Raw genomic sequence first — 16,874 nt, 5'->3', positions numbered from 1 at the left:
GAATAGGTTTCGCATTGTGTATGTTTGGCCTTTTCTGATCAAATTCTATCATTGCTAGATTGATCAAAATTTAGGTGGTGATACTATTTCCAAAAAAATCACCCACTTTGTTTGGCTTTAGAACGCCTTTGCAGATGCCCTCAGTAAGACAGCACCCATAATTTCAACAGTTTGTAGAAAATAATAAAATAAGAAGCTTCTGCAATAAGATAAGTAGCTTATATTAGCAAGTACTGGACTAGTTTCACTAAAATGTGCATCTTCCCTCCTTTGCTGACATTAAACAGTAAAAATGATAACTACAGCTGGTTACTACAAGTATATACTTAGGTTGGATTAGAGTAGTTTAGTTTATTTCAGATTAGACCAGCTTGGCACCAAAGTAGGAAATTGCTAGCTTGGCTCTGTGTGAAAGTGATGAGGTAGATAGAAAGATCTTAACCAAGCATCTGTTTAAAAAAGACGACTGCTAGGAGATAGTGGTGAGAGGTAAACCAGCATCAATGCTGTCACCAGTAAAATTTCTGCTCTAGAATAGATTTTGCAGCATGATCATCACTGATTTAAATGCATACCTTGGCAATGGGTTGTGTATCAGTTGGGTGTTTTCGGTTACCAGCACTAAAATGCTACTTAACAAATGTCGCTGGCTTTTATTTTATTCAGTGGGCGAATAAAAGCTGTTTTAGTATCGTAAACAATTCAGAGAAATATTTCTAAAAGATACCAAGAGGACCAAGGATCAGAAAACAGGGTTCCTGTAGATCCTTGAAAAAAAAATTGAGGTGCATATTTTAAACTTAAGGCGATAAGAAGTCTTAAGTCTGATTTTTACAAGTGAGAGGTCTTGAATTTTAGAGGATACTTTGACTAAGACGTGTTCTTATTTAGTCCTCGTTTTCTAGCCAGCCTTTTACGATTTTAATCATCATCCTCCATAAGTTGTTGCATAAATATTCTCTACAATTCATGGAATTCAGTGTTGGATCCAGAACCCTCTCTGGTTTTATCAGACTCACTGGTTATATACACTCTGTACTGTCGTAAAATACTAGTCCGGTTCTCTAACAGCAGGGTTACCAAGTGGCCTACTTAAAAATCCATGCAGCCCAACCTTAATTTCACAGGTCTTCCCTGACAAAAAGCTTTATTCTGCTTTTTAAAAGTGAAATTGTTTAGGATCAGCTCATGATATCTGTTATAATGTGTTATGATTTATATCACCATAAGGAATATCAATAGGATATTTATTAAATGTGCCAGAAATCATCAAATTTGGGCATTTATTACCAAAACGTCTTTGCCTTATATCATTTCATTTCACTTCAATTGATCAGAAAATTCAGCCCTGGTCCAGTTTAGAGAGAAATCTCGTTTCTCTGTCATTTTTGACTGTTTATCACGAAAAGGTTGTTTAATTTTTTTCAATTCAGGTCTTAAAAAGTCCTTCATAAGATTTTTAAAAGCAGGTAGGAATCTTGTTATAAGAAAATGGATGTAATTTCTTTGTGAAGGAGACTCAATTAAATTCATATGCTGGCGTTGCATCAGAGAGAAACAATAATGTAAATGTGTCAGTGTGACTGTGTACTTGATATGAAAATACAGGCAGAACACAGGCACTGCTACTGGAAGCAAAATGATAAAGACGTTCATGCTCTGCTGAAATGAAATGAATGCACATAAATCCCACAAATTCCATGTGCCTTTGTCGCAAGGGGTCCCATTTTGGTGGCAGGGTACCAAAAATGAAGCCTCTAAAACTGCGTTTTAATTTGATCTGGCAGGTACTGAAGTGTTGGTAATAAACTCTGATACTCATTCTTAGTTATAGTGCACACACAAGGCAAAACCAATGCTGTTTTTAGCACAGCAGAGTGATGCGTGACAGACAACAGCTCAGTCTGAGTCCCATCATCAGCATGATTTTGCTCTGGTGTTGAGTGCAGTGAGGAAACAAACTGAATGTAACTCACGCACAAAGCACAGAACTGGGTCAAAAGTCTTGTCTAACATGTACAATAGCAGCAACATACAGCGAGTGTGCTTGCTTTGGAGGGCAGCTCTGTCAGCCTGTCTGGGGCTTTAACACAAGCTGTGAGCTGCAATGGATCAACTCAACAATTTAATATGATTTAAAGCAGTAAATTTTGTACATAGTTGTAAAAAGATTGTTAAAATGAGGACTTTAAAATAAAAGCATCATTTTTAAGTAACATTTTGGGGTGGGGGTGGGGGTCCACGGTCTCTGATGCTGTTATTTTGGGGGTCATGGGTTGAAAAGTTTGGGAATCTCTGGCTTAACACAGCTCAGCTAGAGAGAAATAAAACTACTGAAGGTGCAGTTGTAGAGGAGTGAACACAGAATTATAAAGTTCTTTTGTAATACCACGATATAATACTGTTACTGCAAAGGGCAGAAAATTAAATAATTATTGTGATGTGAATTTTAGGCTGTATCACCCAGCCCTGCCAGTTATGTGGCTCAATTTAGCTGAAATATTGTGTTTTTCCCGCTAAAAGATCGTACTTTTTTTTCAAAGACTGGGATAAGCATAGCTAAATTTAAAAAAATTGGGATATGTTGGACTGTTTATAGAAAGAACAATCTTAGCCAAGACTTTCTTTTACATAAAAGCACTCATAAAACCATACATTCTTATATTTATCCTTTTAACCCTTTTAGGCTTTCTACAAATTTATAAAATTTAACAATTAGAAACCTGTAAATATTATACTCACTTGTATTCTCTTTCAGGGTAGTCAGATGTTCTCACAGTGCATTCAGATAAAGCTATGTTAGCTATTTGCCTTTGCTCCTAGAGTTTCTGCAAAGCTACCCACATACTTCCTTAATTTTCATATCAAACAGACATGAGGACAGAGTAAATTTTCTCATCTGACTCTTGGCCAACAATGTCAAACTCTTTTCCTTTCGGTTGAGCTTCCTCTAATACTGACCCTTTCACCTCTCTGTGTTCTCCTTTTTCTCTTTCTCTGCTCCAACAGATTAATTCTTCATGCATCTGTGACTCTGAAGATCAGTTTTTCTGCTGCTTCTGACAAATGGGTCAATTTCTCTGCATGAGCATATCTGCAGAGGAAGGGAATTCCAGCCGTCGTAAATCATGGCAGCATGCAACGGTAAAGCAACCTTACAGTAAGACATCCATTAAAAATCTCGCCAACAGGGGCAGGAATCCCCAAGGCAGAGTACTCGAGCAGCAATGAAACTGCTTACTGTTTAAAAACTTAACAGAAAAAAGAGCATGAGGTCTTACTGTACTGTGTTGTCACCTCTCTGCAGTTGCTGGAGTCTGTAATCCCACTGTTACACGGTGTTATGTAAGCTGTTTAATCATTTTTATCAGAGCAGAGATTCTTAAACCATCTGCTCTGGTGCTTCAGTTTGTAGCAAGACTGTCTTGTGGATGTCCACAAAGAAAGATGCATCTCTTTTTTTAGACATTTATAAGCAACATTTTACCCTTATTCCTAGATGTGTTAATAATTTTATGAAGTACCAAATTTGTGGGTTGCTAAATGTAGAGAAATACTGTTAAAGAATTCTACTTTTATTAGATAATCCATAATTCCAACATTTTTATAGAAATACAGAGCCCTTTTTTGCAAAATAGCTGACAGTTGCATCACTCATTTTCACTTTTGTTATGTCACACAGCATGTAGATAAGACTGTAGGTTTAGTTATCACGTTTCCGTCAGGGAAACTTGTCATAGATTTGACCTTGTATTATAAAAACGTTTCTCTTGGTCTTGAAGGCTCTGCTAAAAAATGCTCCCTGAGTTAGCGAAGCAGCATGCTTTGTCTTTCCAGAGAATCTAGTGCTAAAACCTCCAAGAGGTTAAAACAAAAACTTTAAATGGACTGTCTTACATTTTAGATACATTTTTGTTGCGGTTTTCTTTCTGCAATAGTAGTAATAGTTGTGGGTTTAGACATTAAATTCTACTAGAGAACATGAACCTTATGTCCCTGATGTACAACCAAGCAATGATACAACTTAAAGTTACAAGCTAACTAGTTTCAACATAAACTTTAGTGTTCATGTTATAATGTTTGATAAAACTTTAACATAGCCGGTGCATTAAGCCACAGGTGATTTTGCATCATTTGGTGGGTCCAAGATCAAACTTCCTTTAGTCTCATGCTCTCAGAAAATACTTTACAGTGCTTAACAAATTTATTAGACCACCTGTCATATTTGTCTCAGGGACCATCCAGCATCATGAAGTGCTTTAATGCAGAGTCTTTCATTTTCAGTGAGCTCTCCACGTTTTACCATTTTGAACAGGAATGAGGGATTTCCAACTGAATTCACCCAAATTTGAGCCGGCTCACTGGGCTTCTCTGAGAAGTCAGAAATTAATCAAGCACAACATTCAACCACTAAAACTAATTTTTCTGTTCAGGAATGCAAGTAAATAACTATAATTTCACATATTAATCAAGAAATAATGTGCTTTACTATTTTTCAGTTTTTTGAAAATCAGTAAATCTGAAAATTAATGGATAATTTCAGTTAAAGAGCTTCTACATATTGGTGTATTAACCATTGCAGAAACATAAAAAATGATTTTTGTCATTACCAATGCTGTTAATTTAGGGCAGCTGTGGCATAAACCTTACTTTGGTTAAGGTTAGGGTGGTCTAATAAATTTGTTAAGCACTGTATCTTTTTCAGTGATGAATAGAACAGGCAATGTGTCATTAACTTCATGCTCTTATCACTTACTTTTTCAAGTCCTCTCACATGCTCCTGCATCACACAAAGACGCTGTCATTGTTGTAGGAGTCTATATTATAGAGTGCAAATATGTAAAACACTGTTACAACTAGTCACAAATATTGACATTACCGCCTCTGCTGAGGGATGTCAAACACAGTCACGTGATTCATTCCATGTGACTGTGTGGGGTTTTATTTGCTTTGAACACGTATTTGCACACGGACACATCCGCGTTGTCACTCGCCAGTCTTCATTTACATCTGGGAGTTCCAGGAAAACTAAACAAGCATCTGTTGTTGATATTCTGCAGGTGTGGATGTAGTTTGAATATGAAAATAGAACAGCTTGTAACTGTACAGGGAAGAATAATTTTCTTTATGAACATAAAAGATATGAGTGTTATGGGTATGGCTTGTTCCAGCTCACCAAGGAGGAGAAAAGGAAGTTACTACGCATTTAAGATGCTAATTCTTGCAAACACAAAAAAATGTTAAGGATGCATCGGTGTTATAGAAACATGAGAATGCCATTTTAAGTTTTATATTTGTTGTAATTATTAAAAGCTGTTGCTTCACCTAATAGGGCTGTTTTGATTCCATATTTTTAAACTTTAATACTGTTTTTGTAAAAACCAAACAATAATTTAATCTGTTTTGGGGGCAACATTTGAAGTCATACTCATCCAGTATTTTGCATTGGGGCTATAAAATAGATGCAGTTTTGTAAAGCTTTAGTAATCTACAGATCATTAAATAACAGATTGAATCATTTTCTAACAAGTGGTATCAAACAGTATCAAAATATTTGGTGCCATTTTTATATCAAACTTCTCCTGACTAGATTGTCACATCCTTCACTGTCTACTCTGTTTAACTCCGCGCCTACATCAGTTTTTATTCCTGCAGGAAAAAAGCTAGAAAGCAAACTGTTGTTCTAAATAAAAAAAATGTTCATTGAGTTGGATTTCCTGTGAACTGTTTGTGTCATCAGATTTACGTTGCACAGCAGCTGTGAGATCAGGGGAGGATAGACCGTTATAACTGAGAATGCAAGCTTTTTTTTATCTAATGCTTTTGTAAAACTCCCTACTTTTGTGCCAGCAAAGCATCTTCAGCTAACAAAAATCAGAGTGGTGCATTATGAAATGTGACTGGCGATCCATTTCTCTCCTGTGCTCTAGCCTTCTGCTTCCCGTCCCTCCCTGCGTGGCAGACAGGTGCTCAGTGATGGGGCTTAAACACCCCCAGCATGCTCTGTCCTGCTGCTAACACCACCGAATCAATCTGACCCCCTCTGCCATCCTTCCCCTGCCATTTAGCGCTGTTTTGAACCCCTTCCTCACAGTTTTTCAGGGGGTCTGTGTTCGTGACGAGGCCCTCCACAGATGTGATTATAGCTGCTGCTTGACTCTGAGTGTCTCTGACTTAAAGGGTGATTAAGCACTGCAGGAAACTTCCTGGTGAGGAAAATATAATTCCTGGCCTGTCGAGAGTGATGATCTCTGACGCACTCCCACACATGCTGACTCTCAGCCCGCTTCTTTTTCCCCTCTTTCTTTAGCGTGCACCTTTTTATCCTCTGCTCCTCTTATTTTTACACCGTCCAATGAGAAATTAAGACGACCAGGAGGGGAGTGATCTGATGCCCAGGGTGTGAAATCAGAGCGTGGTAATTATAAATCTGTCCCCAGCTCAGCCATCTGGACCCTGAGAGTCTGTGATTAACCTGCAAGCCTCTGTAGGGACATGAAGAGGTAGGATGGGACCCTCTTCAGAGATAACCAAAGCTAAGTTTAGAAGACCAGTAAAGCCTGTCTCCATGTGTTATTATCACAGTTAATCTCAAGTTTTGTAGCCTCCCAGTGCTAAAATACTTCACTGTTGACCATGAAACAGTGGGTCTTTATTTCTGAAGTAGGGAGACAAAATAAGCTGCCTCATCTCTAGCCTGCAGCACTTGAAAATATTTACTTTAAGGGCAGAAGAAAAAGCATATTGTTAGACTGTTGAGCTAATGTTAGTACCATGCAATGGTTCAGTGGCTCTCTCTGGCTTATAATGCTATAAACTTTGTTTACTATTTTCTGTTTTTAAAGAACATGAATTCTAGTGACCACTTTTTTTTTTTTTTAAACCTTGCCATTGTTTACACTTAAACCAAAGATTTCAGACAGATGAAGTTAAAGCTGAGGTGTAACATCTGGAGAACTGATGGCAAAGTTGCACATACATGCCTGTTTGGACAGATAAAGTAGAAAGCTGTGCAAAGTGATTACCAGTGTGATTACTGATTATTTTCTACCTGTTTTGCTCTTTGACCCTACGCCCACCTGGACCGCAAGCTCATAAGGAAATACTCCTGTCCACAAATTCCCAGTGGTAATCTTAGAAATGCACAATTCTTAGAAATCTCAAAATTCCAGTGTTGGATACCTGGAAATAATTTCACACATCTCATTTGTAACAGAAAAACTCGTTTGACTAACTGAAGCAAATGCTGTAATGGTTTAAAGTGTGTCCCTGTTTACTGCCGATGTTTAACCGAATGAGAAGTTAAAAGCAAAGAGTACAGGGCGTGCTGATGGCACGCAGTGATTAAGTCAGCCTCATGTACACGGAAGTTCGAGTCTGGCTTCTGGCTCCTATTCTGCATGTCTCTCCCTCTCTCATCTCTCATCCTTGTCCTCCTCTATGGATTAAGGCATAAAAAAAGACAAAAAATCTACCTAAAACAAAAGAGGAGCACTTACAAAATTTTGCTAACTTTGAGGGCCAGTGCTAGTCATGAGCAGAACTTTATTTAACACAACTTTTAACTCCAAAAACAAAGACTTCCAGGCCAACTATGCAGTAGTGTATGCGACACCCTGAACCCTATACATGCCAATGTACACCATCTCAAAAGACACAGAGCCCTGTGATAGGTCCATTGGTTAGCACTGGTGGCTACCATTCTCTGAGTAGTGCCTACAGGCGCATTAGCCTTGTTTCCACCAGGTGGTCAGGTTTGACTGAGTATGGTTTGGTATGGTTCAGTATGCTAAAAATAGCTTCAGTTTCCACAGACACCCATACCCTCACTTGGTGGCTGGGCTGTAAAGGCTATGGATGTGAAATCACATGCAGCGCGAGTCTGCTGGTCCAGCCGCAGTTACAGAAGGGATGAGTGACAGAAATCAGTAGGGAATAAGCAGTAAAGTGCTTTTTTGAAAAAATAACTACATATTGATTATGTTAACTGCGGTCAGTGCAGATCCTCAGCTGATGGAATATGTGTACAGGAACATTTTGAGTCGTAACAATACATTAGTATGCAAAAATATCTAGTCTATAACAGTTTATATGACATAATACAAAAGCTTAGAGCTGTACCATGAGAATTCACCACACTGAAAATAAACCAAAGGTTTAACTGGTGTTAAAATCAAACTAGATTTAGTCAAAAATCATGGGTGCGCCGATCTTGTTTTAAAATAGGCTGCAGCCCAGAGTTTTACAAGAACAAACAACAACCACAGAGTGATGTTTTCACAAGAAAAATGTAAGAAGCAGATGAATAACTATCTACAATACAGAGAATCCACTGATCTAAAGCTTCAAATTCACAAAATTTGTGGCCAGATATTAATATCCACTGACTAGGAAACACCGTGGAGCTTAATCAAATAATAGTCTGTTTTTCTCCCGTATTCGCCCGCCCCCCACAGGGCAGACTAATATGTTCTGTGCCGTGAGTTGTTTTCTTGGGACCCTTTCCAACTTTTGCTCTATGGAAACGCACAAAAATGTATGCCGCACCGAACTGAACCAGACCACTCAGTGGAAATGACCTAATTGTGTGCACATTTGAGTGAGATAAGACAGCCGATACAACTAGTCAGATTAACTCACTGACATCCAAAAATACTAGACGTGCATTTTCTCATCCACGTCTCTAAGTGGCAGAATGAGTACAAAGCAGTCCATCTTCTGCCTTAGCTGTTTCAGCTCTTCTCCTTCAAAATCTCCTCCCTTTTCTTCTTTACATTAACTGCAATTTAATTAACCGCTGCTCAACTCCAACTCTAATATTATACACTTGTTTTGAGTCGCCATGATTTCCTGTAGATAAGTCGTAAATGTGGTGACTGGACAAAAAACTGGCATAATAAAATTTGCACTGCAGATTGATGTTTGGGTGGATTATTGCAGAATGACACAGATACTTTAACACAAGCATGTAGTGCTCACAATGGCATAGACTACTGCGCATAGCTATTAAATAGACTAGCTTGAGAGAGACAGGCTAAACTTTAGATTAGATTGTAGCTGCACGTGGTTGCTTTTGGCTGAGAAAAATTCAGTTTGGTGGATTTACTACATCCTCTTTGGCTTTCAAAAGTTTTGAAAAGATCCTACAATCTATTGTAGAGTCTCATTTTAAAAAGATACCCCTGCACACCACATGCAAAAACCCAACATTTGACAGACCCTTTCTGTCTGGTTTTATTTACATATGCTGTTTGGGCGAAGTTTTAGCAGTAGTTGGAGGAATCTTGAACCATGAGCTTACACTTAAAGTTGTAGTTTACCCTGACTAAAACAAATACAAGTTAAAAACAGTATTCTTTTCTTCTCATGAACCTACCCCTTAAAAGAGCTGAACGTGTCATGCACAAGGAAAAACTGAGGCCATTTTATCAAACAAAAACATCCTGACATCCCATCTTGTTTCTGTAAAAACCAAAATGACCCCTTTTTCTATGCTGACTTGGTTGTTTCTTTTTGTGTTTTACTACTCATTCCCCACAGCAGATTTTCAAAAGCAAGTCTGTTTGTCATTATTCTTAAAAGACCGAACACCAGTGGTGCACGAGCATTCAAAATCACTCACATGCATGCAGAAAGTTCAGTCATCCAGCCCTCACAGTGTGACCGAGTGACTGTACCGCCCTCAGTTTGTCATAGGACAATGAAGTACAGGCAGAGATGTCACCGCGAGACAGGAGGCAGTTAAGGACACACTCGTCTAAACAAAGATTTACAGAGTTTAAAATGACCCAAGAAGTTGCTCAGGGTCACAAAAAAAAAATACATGAGAGCTGGAAATAGAAAAGTTTATCAGGGAGAAGGAAGAGGTCTTTTTGTGATCTAAGATCTTCTTTCAGAGCGGCTTTTTACAGCGACCGCAGCAAGGAGAGGTAACATAAAACTGACCTCCAGAGTTATTAATGAACACGATCAAGAAGATATTGACTATTGAATGTAACAGAGCACGGATCCCTGCCCTTGAACAGGAGAAAGGACATCCCTCCCTGTGCACACAAAGAGACGGGACACAGGGAGCATCAGTATTTCTGTTAACACAGGACTCAGACCAGGACGTTCAGCAGCTCTCCGGGATATAATGACTGTCAGAGACACCTCTTGAAAAGTTTAGTCTCAAATAGGTAAAGAGCTTTCCTTGATTTAGAAACACTGGAAATGAGTGCTGGGCATTTATTCTAGTTTTAATTTCAGATACAGTTTTAGCTTCACATGATCATAAAAACAACATGATTGACCCATTATTGCTTACTTTCAGTCTCTTTCTTTGTCTTTCTTTCAAAATCCATTTTGGAATTTTTCTTAACAGTGACATAACCTCATCCTACTTCTTTTTGTGGTAGTTCTTTCTTTTTTAGATGTCTCCTCTCTGTCTTGTCAACTCTGTATACAGAGAAACTTAGTTTCACTGTGCCATCTGGCACAGGTTTTCCTGAAACAACAGGCTCTTGAGCTCTTAAAAGTTGGGTTTAAAACAGATGCGTGCATGCAACCCAGGAAATCTTAGAGTGTGTCATTGGTCATTTCACTTGGTTTACCCAACAGCTTCCTGGTGTTAGCTACCCAGCTAGCTACTCAACACCAGTGAAAGTCCACAGCTTCATTACTTAAGTTAAAGTGTAGATACTCCTGGTCAGATATTACTCCAACAGAAGTGAAGGTTCCCAGTCCTATGATTACTTGAGCTCAGTCAACCCCTTTTTTTTTGGTGTCAGGCTCTGATTTCATCATTGGCTAACATCTTAAAACTCCCTGCCAGAGCCTACAGGTGGATCCCAGGTTGGAGGAGGGTTGCAAACGAGAGCGTAGTGCTAATTCAGGGCAGAGCTGCCAATTGCAGAGCAGAAGGAGAGACTGGAAATCTCGCAGCTGAAGTAGAATGCTGAATTAGGAAGATGTGCTTCGTGTGGTTTAATTATGATGCATGTCAGGTGTGAATCAGTCAGATTGAGATTGACTACCTGAACCAGCTTGCAGGCATCGCTCTGTTTAAAGTGCTTGAGTACCTGCTTTAAAAATACCTGGGTATTAAAGTGCTCTGAAAAATCTCAACAATTTATTTTCACTAGAATACATGGGTTTAAATTATAAAAAGGGTACGTGTCATTCTGCATTTAAAATCATCAAGCTGAGAGGCAATAATTAGGATCAGCTGGCTGTCAGCTGCATGAACTAACAGTAGGCTCCATAAGTTCTAATGTAGTGAAATGAAAGTATAATTTGTAATAATGATCAAATAAAGTACAGGTGCTCAAAAAAATTACTTGCAGTTCTTCAGCAGGTGTTGCTGTCCACTGCTGCTCAAAACATTCATGAATATGAAAATAGTTGGTCAATTTTCTTTTTGCTTTGTTCAGATTCTTAATAACAAAGGACATGCAAAGCAACAGTCAATGATCTTAAAGCAGCCATACATTTAGTTTGTAGTTAATTTAGGGGGATAAAATCTCAAAAATGTGTAGTGTCTGTGATTATTTAAGTCTTTAATGGTGCCAGGCAACTGCTAGAGCAGCATCTCTCAACCAGAAATAATGGGTCAACCAATAACAAAAAAGACCTGATGTCTGATTGCAGGAGCAAAGTGGATCAAAATGGCTCTTATGTCCAATCATTGGGGTTTCTTTCTCCCAACATATAGCACAAAAAACCCCAAAGAGATTAGTCGCATGATTGATCTACCTGCTATCTAGGCAACTTTGGCTTTAATGTTGGTAAGATGATTTGTTTAAGACTATATAGCTAATGCAAAGAAAATAATGTTTGTAGTGACAGAATTTTTCTATCCTAATTACTCACATTCCTTGGCGTGCTTTCTAACACTTATTTTAGAATGAATAATTCATACCAACCTTTATTAAATTGAATTTTGACCTAAAACCCCTTTTCCTCTCATTCCTCGTGCCACTGCCTCTCGGTCAGACCACCACCACCCATGATTATTCGATTACCCTGGACATCTGTGCCATCTCTAGCATGCCCTGCCCATCTTGCCATCTTTGAGATTGCGTCGTGTGCGTATTTATGTGTTTGTGTGTGTACTGGGGGTTAATCTAGGTCCCAGAAGGGGGGAGGGGAGAAGGCAGTGGGCCAGGAAATGATGCATCTCCTGGGAGTCAAGAAGACAGCAGGGAGAAGGCTTATTGCTCCAGGGAGCACAAATGTGGTCTATTATGTTTATTAAATCAGACGATCAAGGCCCCGCATGTTTCTTTGTTAGATCAAAGTACTGACCATGTCTTTTTTTGTCACCAATGTTAAAAGACGCGTGCTTAAACCATTGTGTCTTATCTGCAGTGTAGTTAATGGAGAGGAAACAGGGCCAAATATAAAGCTAAACACTTTCGAAGCATACAAAAAAAAAGCTAAATGCTTCTTTGACTGATCAGAATGAAAAATATTCACCAGCTGATTGATACTGGCTGCCAGGAAAAGGGGTTGAAACTTCGTCAGGGAGTTCAGCCATCAGGGGGACAACTTCACCACACTTGAATTATTTTTCAAATTTGTTCAAATTTAAATTTAAACCTCCATCAAAATAGAAAGTTTCCACCTTTTGTGTACACTTATCTCTCTTGTCCATTGCCTCAGCTGTAGACTCAGCAGGATTTTTGCATTTGACTTGTGTAAGGAGGCATAAACACACTTTTCCTCTGGAATCAATCAGCATGCCAAGAATAACAGGCCCGACTCCTGGGCTGTTAACAATATTACAAACATCCGGACTTGTTTAGATTCTGCTGAGAGCCTGAGCGTGCTGCTTGGACTGTTTCAGATCCTGACCCGCTTAGATTCATGGCTGAAAAGTGATGATGGTGTTTCTGCTTTGCTGAGGATTCTGCTTACCATAGATTTCGTCCAGGTTGCCAGAAACTTAGATTTGTAGCTGATGCCTTCAAAGGTTATAACTTCTGACTTTGAAGTCAGGCATAACTCATCAAGATGCTGACTGCTGGGAGAACTGGCTCCCTAAAGACTTCCAGTTAGTGTTGCACTTAAGTAGCCGGTAAGTTACAGAAAATTACTTTGGATGACTCAAATGATGCAGGGAATTCAAAACATTCCAGCCCCAGGCTTTAGCCCAAAGGTGTTTAGACTTGACTTTGTTGGGCAAGACTTAAAACAAATCTGAAAATAATTTAGAAGACATTTGTGAAAGACGAATCAAAACTGAGAAGTGACCTGTGAATCATCAGTCTGAAGAACTTTTTATGTGACTTGAACGTTAATGACATTAGAACTTCATGTTTCAAAATCATGGATCTGTAGCTTTGCAAAGAACTTGACTCAAAATTATCAAGTATTTATCAGGAATAAATACAGGTACCTGAAACCCTAAATGGACTTGACTGCTGTTAGACTTTTGTTATTTGGGACCAGACCCTTGAAATGCCTGACTTGACTTCAGCCTTAAACAAAAACAAACTTAAAATGATGCAAATCAAAACATTTTGGATGGGACTTGGAGCCTAAAATCAAGCTGAATGGGACTTGTCATTTTGATTATTAGCTACTTAGCAAAGCTGTGGACCTGGAGAGGAAGCTTTTTCAAATATTGCCTTCAGGATCTTGAAAACGGACTAATTTTTTGTCAAATTAGAAGTAAACTGAGGCTGCCCTTAAAAGAAATTAACACTGCTCAAATCTCTTGAAGGAAGTTGGATTTAATTGATAAAAAAAGTAGGGACTTGGAACATGATAGCTGTGAAGAATTGAAGTGAGTCTTGACTTGTACTTGTACAAGTTTTTTGTCAGTTGTATTTTAATTTGAAAATTCTTGTAATTTTTTGTACACAAAAACTCTCACTTTTGAAGAAGAACTATTTTGCAGTTCCTCCAGCTTCATACTCATCTTAATGACTTGGATGTCCAACAGTTCTGGTATTCAATCAACCTTTATCAAATGAAATGCCTTCCCTGAGAGTTGGTGTGTGTGTGGGTGTGTGTGTGTGTGTGTGTGTGTGGTGTCTCATGACAACACTTCCTGTTCCCAAACATTATTGTGCCTACTCAACTCCGCTAGCTTGGCCTGCAAAGGCAAGAGTGGTGTTACGGCCAGTCGCACTACTGAATGGGAGTACACTTTCAGCCACACAGTGATGAATTGAGTGGGGCCACACTATTACCTTAAAGACCTTTGCACTTGGTAGGACAAGACGCAGCAAAATCCCTGAGACAGAACTTTAAGTCAGACTTAAAGCCAATCCCATTTCTACCCCTTAACCCTTCCCCTTTGTCTACTGACATCTACCTTCTTTGGTAGCTACAAAGCTTCTGCCATCTCGTTCATACTATGGATCTCTGTGTTGATCTTTTCTATATATTCATACAGTTAATAGCTCTTGTTTACACATGTACGTACTGAAAATACAATAAACTCCCATCCCCAGTGGCTTTAGACTGTGTTTTCTGTAATCATTTATAATTGCCTAAAATATTTACGTTTATGCACCTCCTTCATAGTCCATTGTGCCATTTTGCAAGTGAATGCAGTGCATGGAGGGATATTCATCTTACTCCTTGGTTTCAAGTGTGGTCTCTGGAAAAGCTAGGTAGCCCTTGGCCCTTTGCCCTAGTCCTCAACTCAAAAGAGAATTGGAACACCCTTTCATGTGACGTGAACACGCAAAACCAAGGGTTAGGGCTAAGATTAGGGCTAAAGGGTAGAAATGGGACTCACCCATAGACTACGAATAAAGGGGCTAGGGACTTCCATGTGATATTTAAGTATCAGACGCTTTGAGTTCAGTTGTTCGAGTAAAACTAAATCTAAATGTCTGACATTTAGAGCTTGAAACACAATTCAAGACGTGACTCTGACTTACCTTAAGGGAAACAGAGTAGGATGTAAAACTTTTCCTGGACATGACATCTTCAAGACTAGACTGACTTGAGACATGACTTGTGATTCTATGTCTAATTTTTTCCTTTAAGGGCAAAAGACAGAATCTGACATTTCTTACGACAAGACTCAAAGTGACGAATGCCTGTCTTGACGACCTGAAAACTCAGGGACCAGACTTGAAGACATTGACTGTAAACTTGATTGATTCTTCACTCTTTCTTGACTTCACACCAGAAATATTTTCATGGCTTGACATGGCAAACAGAAGACTTTAAGCTTCCCTTGGACTTTCTTAAATGAGTTGACATTCTTGGAGACCATTTAAGACTTAACTCAGGCTTTTCCTAGAAAGTCTCATAAACAGCTCTTGATGTGCATTATCCTTTTCAGATCACATCATGGCTGCATGAGCTTAAGGCATAAAATCAGCAAGTACAAAGGTCAGTGCAGTAACATCCTTTCTTCATGTTACATTACTGCTGAAGCGTCAGATCTCTGAGATACAATTTTATCTGTTCAAAAGAAGTACACTCCCACATTAAGATGCCTTCACAAGAATAATGCTTTCAGGAAGATGAGCCAAGAATTGCTCAAACTTTCTCTTGACTTTTTGTTTGACAGCTGCGGTGGGATTGAAGAGGTCAAATCGATCAATAAGGCGTGGACAGTTTCGCATTCTTTCTTATTCTCTCCCATCATTTCTCCCTCACTCCCTGTCTGTTTTCAATCAGTAGCGCTCCTTTTATTTTGTTCTGGAAAACCCTCAAGGTTTTAAATCTTGTTTATCCTTGGATACTTTTCTCCTAGTCTCAACAGTGAAGTGTGTGGAACAATCTTTGGCCTTCGAGCAGCTTGCCTTTCGAGATACAGTACGAGCCGCCTGTACATGATCTCTTGCATAATTCTGACTCGCAGTGTGTGTTAATAACAGGCCTGTATATGTAACACACAACCCCACACGCATGATTTGATGATTTAAGTGTGAGTAGTACATGACGGCGCTTTTTGTGTGACGAGCCAACGGTGGGGAAAAAGCATGCCTGCGTTGTTTTTTTTTTTTTTTTGGATTTCCTGTGAATGCATGTGACTGTCAGTGACTGTATCTGTCTATGGGCAACATAAAACACTAAACCCCCCTCCTTCTACTCCTCCACCTCCTCCTCCACCTCTTCCGACCATCTGCCTTGTACAACCACTACATAGACCTTGTGTGGTCGATTGCTTTCTCCTCACGGTGCAGTGAGAGTGGCGAATAGAAAAAAAAAATCTTACAGGAGGCTTGTAAGACTCCTCTTTGGTTTTCTGCTGCTTCTATCAATCACACCCCCTTCCTCTACATCCTCCCTCTTCACCTCCTTCTTTATGTCCCTCTGCTTGTGCAAATACTCCCTGAAACAGATGTCCTTAATTCCTCTGGCTCCATAGTGTAAGATCTACTCAATCCTTTGGGGAGAATTGAAAAAAGGAGGGAAAGAAGAAGAGAAAGCGGGGTCCATTCTCTTATTCTTCCTTACATTTACACATATATGAAAAGATGGGGGGAATAAAGGCAGCAGCCCACCTGACAGTGAGGCGGTTTTGACGGCTTTTAGCGGGAGGAGGGGATTCCATGATGCAAACCAGCTAGTGGCATCACAAAATGACATGAAAATGAAAAACAAAAGCCCTCCTCCCCTGGAACACACCCTGCTTTAGATGCAATTAACCCACATGCTACTAAATGAGGAAAATAATAAAATGTGGCACCACGTATTAATAAAATCCTACCTTTTTATGCACGTTTCGTCTCAGTCTGTGACCCAAAACACATTCAGTTCTGTAGAGTAGTATCCACGCTCTTTCTGTCACACACAAATAGTCAGTCACTGAGCGTAGCAGGCGAGTGCATCCACGCTTACAACACACTCCTCTCTCTGTACGCCTTTCTCTCTCTCTCTGCTCCAGCTGAGATCCTCCCTGCCTCCCTCCTCACTGCTGC

At 39.3% G+C, this 16,874-nt stretch overlaps 1 protein-coding gene across 2 annotated transcripts in view; it reads right to left on the bottom strand.

Moving 5' to 3' along the window:
- The window catches only part of gng2 (guanine nucleotide binding protein (G protein), gamma 2), a 27,975-nt gene extending 11,101 nt beyond the window's left edge, over positions 1 to 16,874 (bottom strand). Inside the window, exon 1 of one of the 2 annotated variants that reach the window (XM_041813420.1) lies at positions 16,664 to 16,874. The gene's annotated coding sequence lies outside the window, so the exon portion shown is untranslated. Of the gene's footprint in view, positions 1 to 2,742; positions 2,816 to 16,663 lie in introns of those variants that run through there. The other variant, XM_041813421.1, reaches the window with a different exon arrangement.

The sequence above is a fragment of the Cheilinus undulatus genome, linkage group 18 (assembly GCF_018320785.1).
Source record: "Cheilinus undulatus linkage group 18, ASM1832078v1, whole genome shotgun sequence".
NCBI classification, from domain to species: Eukaryota; Metazoa; Chordata; class Actinopteri; order Labriformes; family Labridae; genus Cheilinus; species Cheilinus undulatus.
The sequence above is the reverse complement of the archived record's forward strand: the minus strand, read 5'-3'. Positions and strand labels throughout refer to the sequence as shown.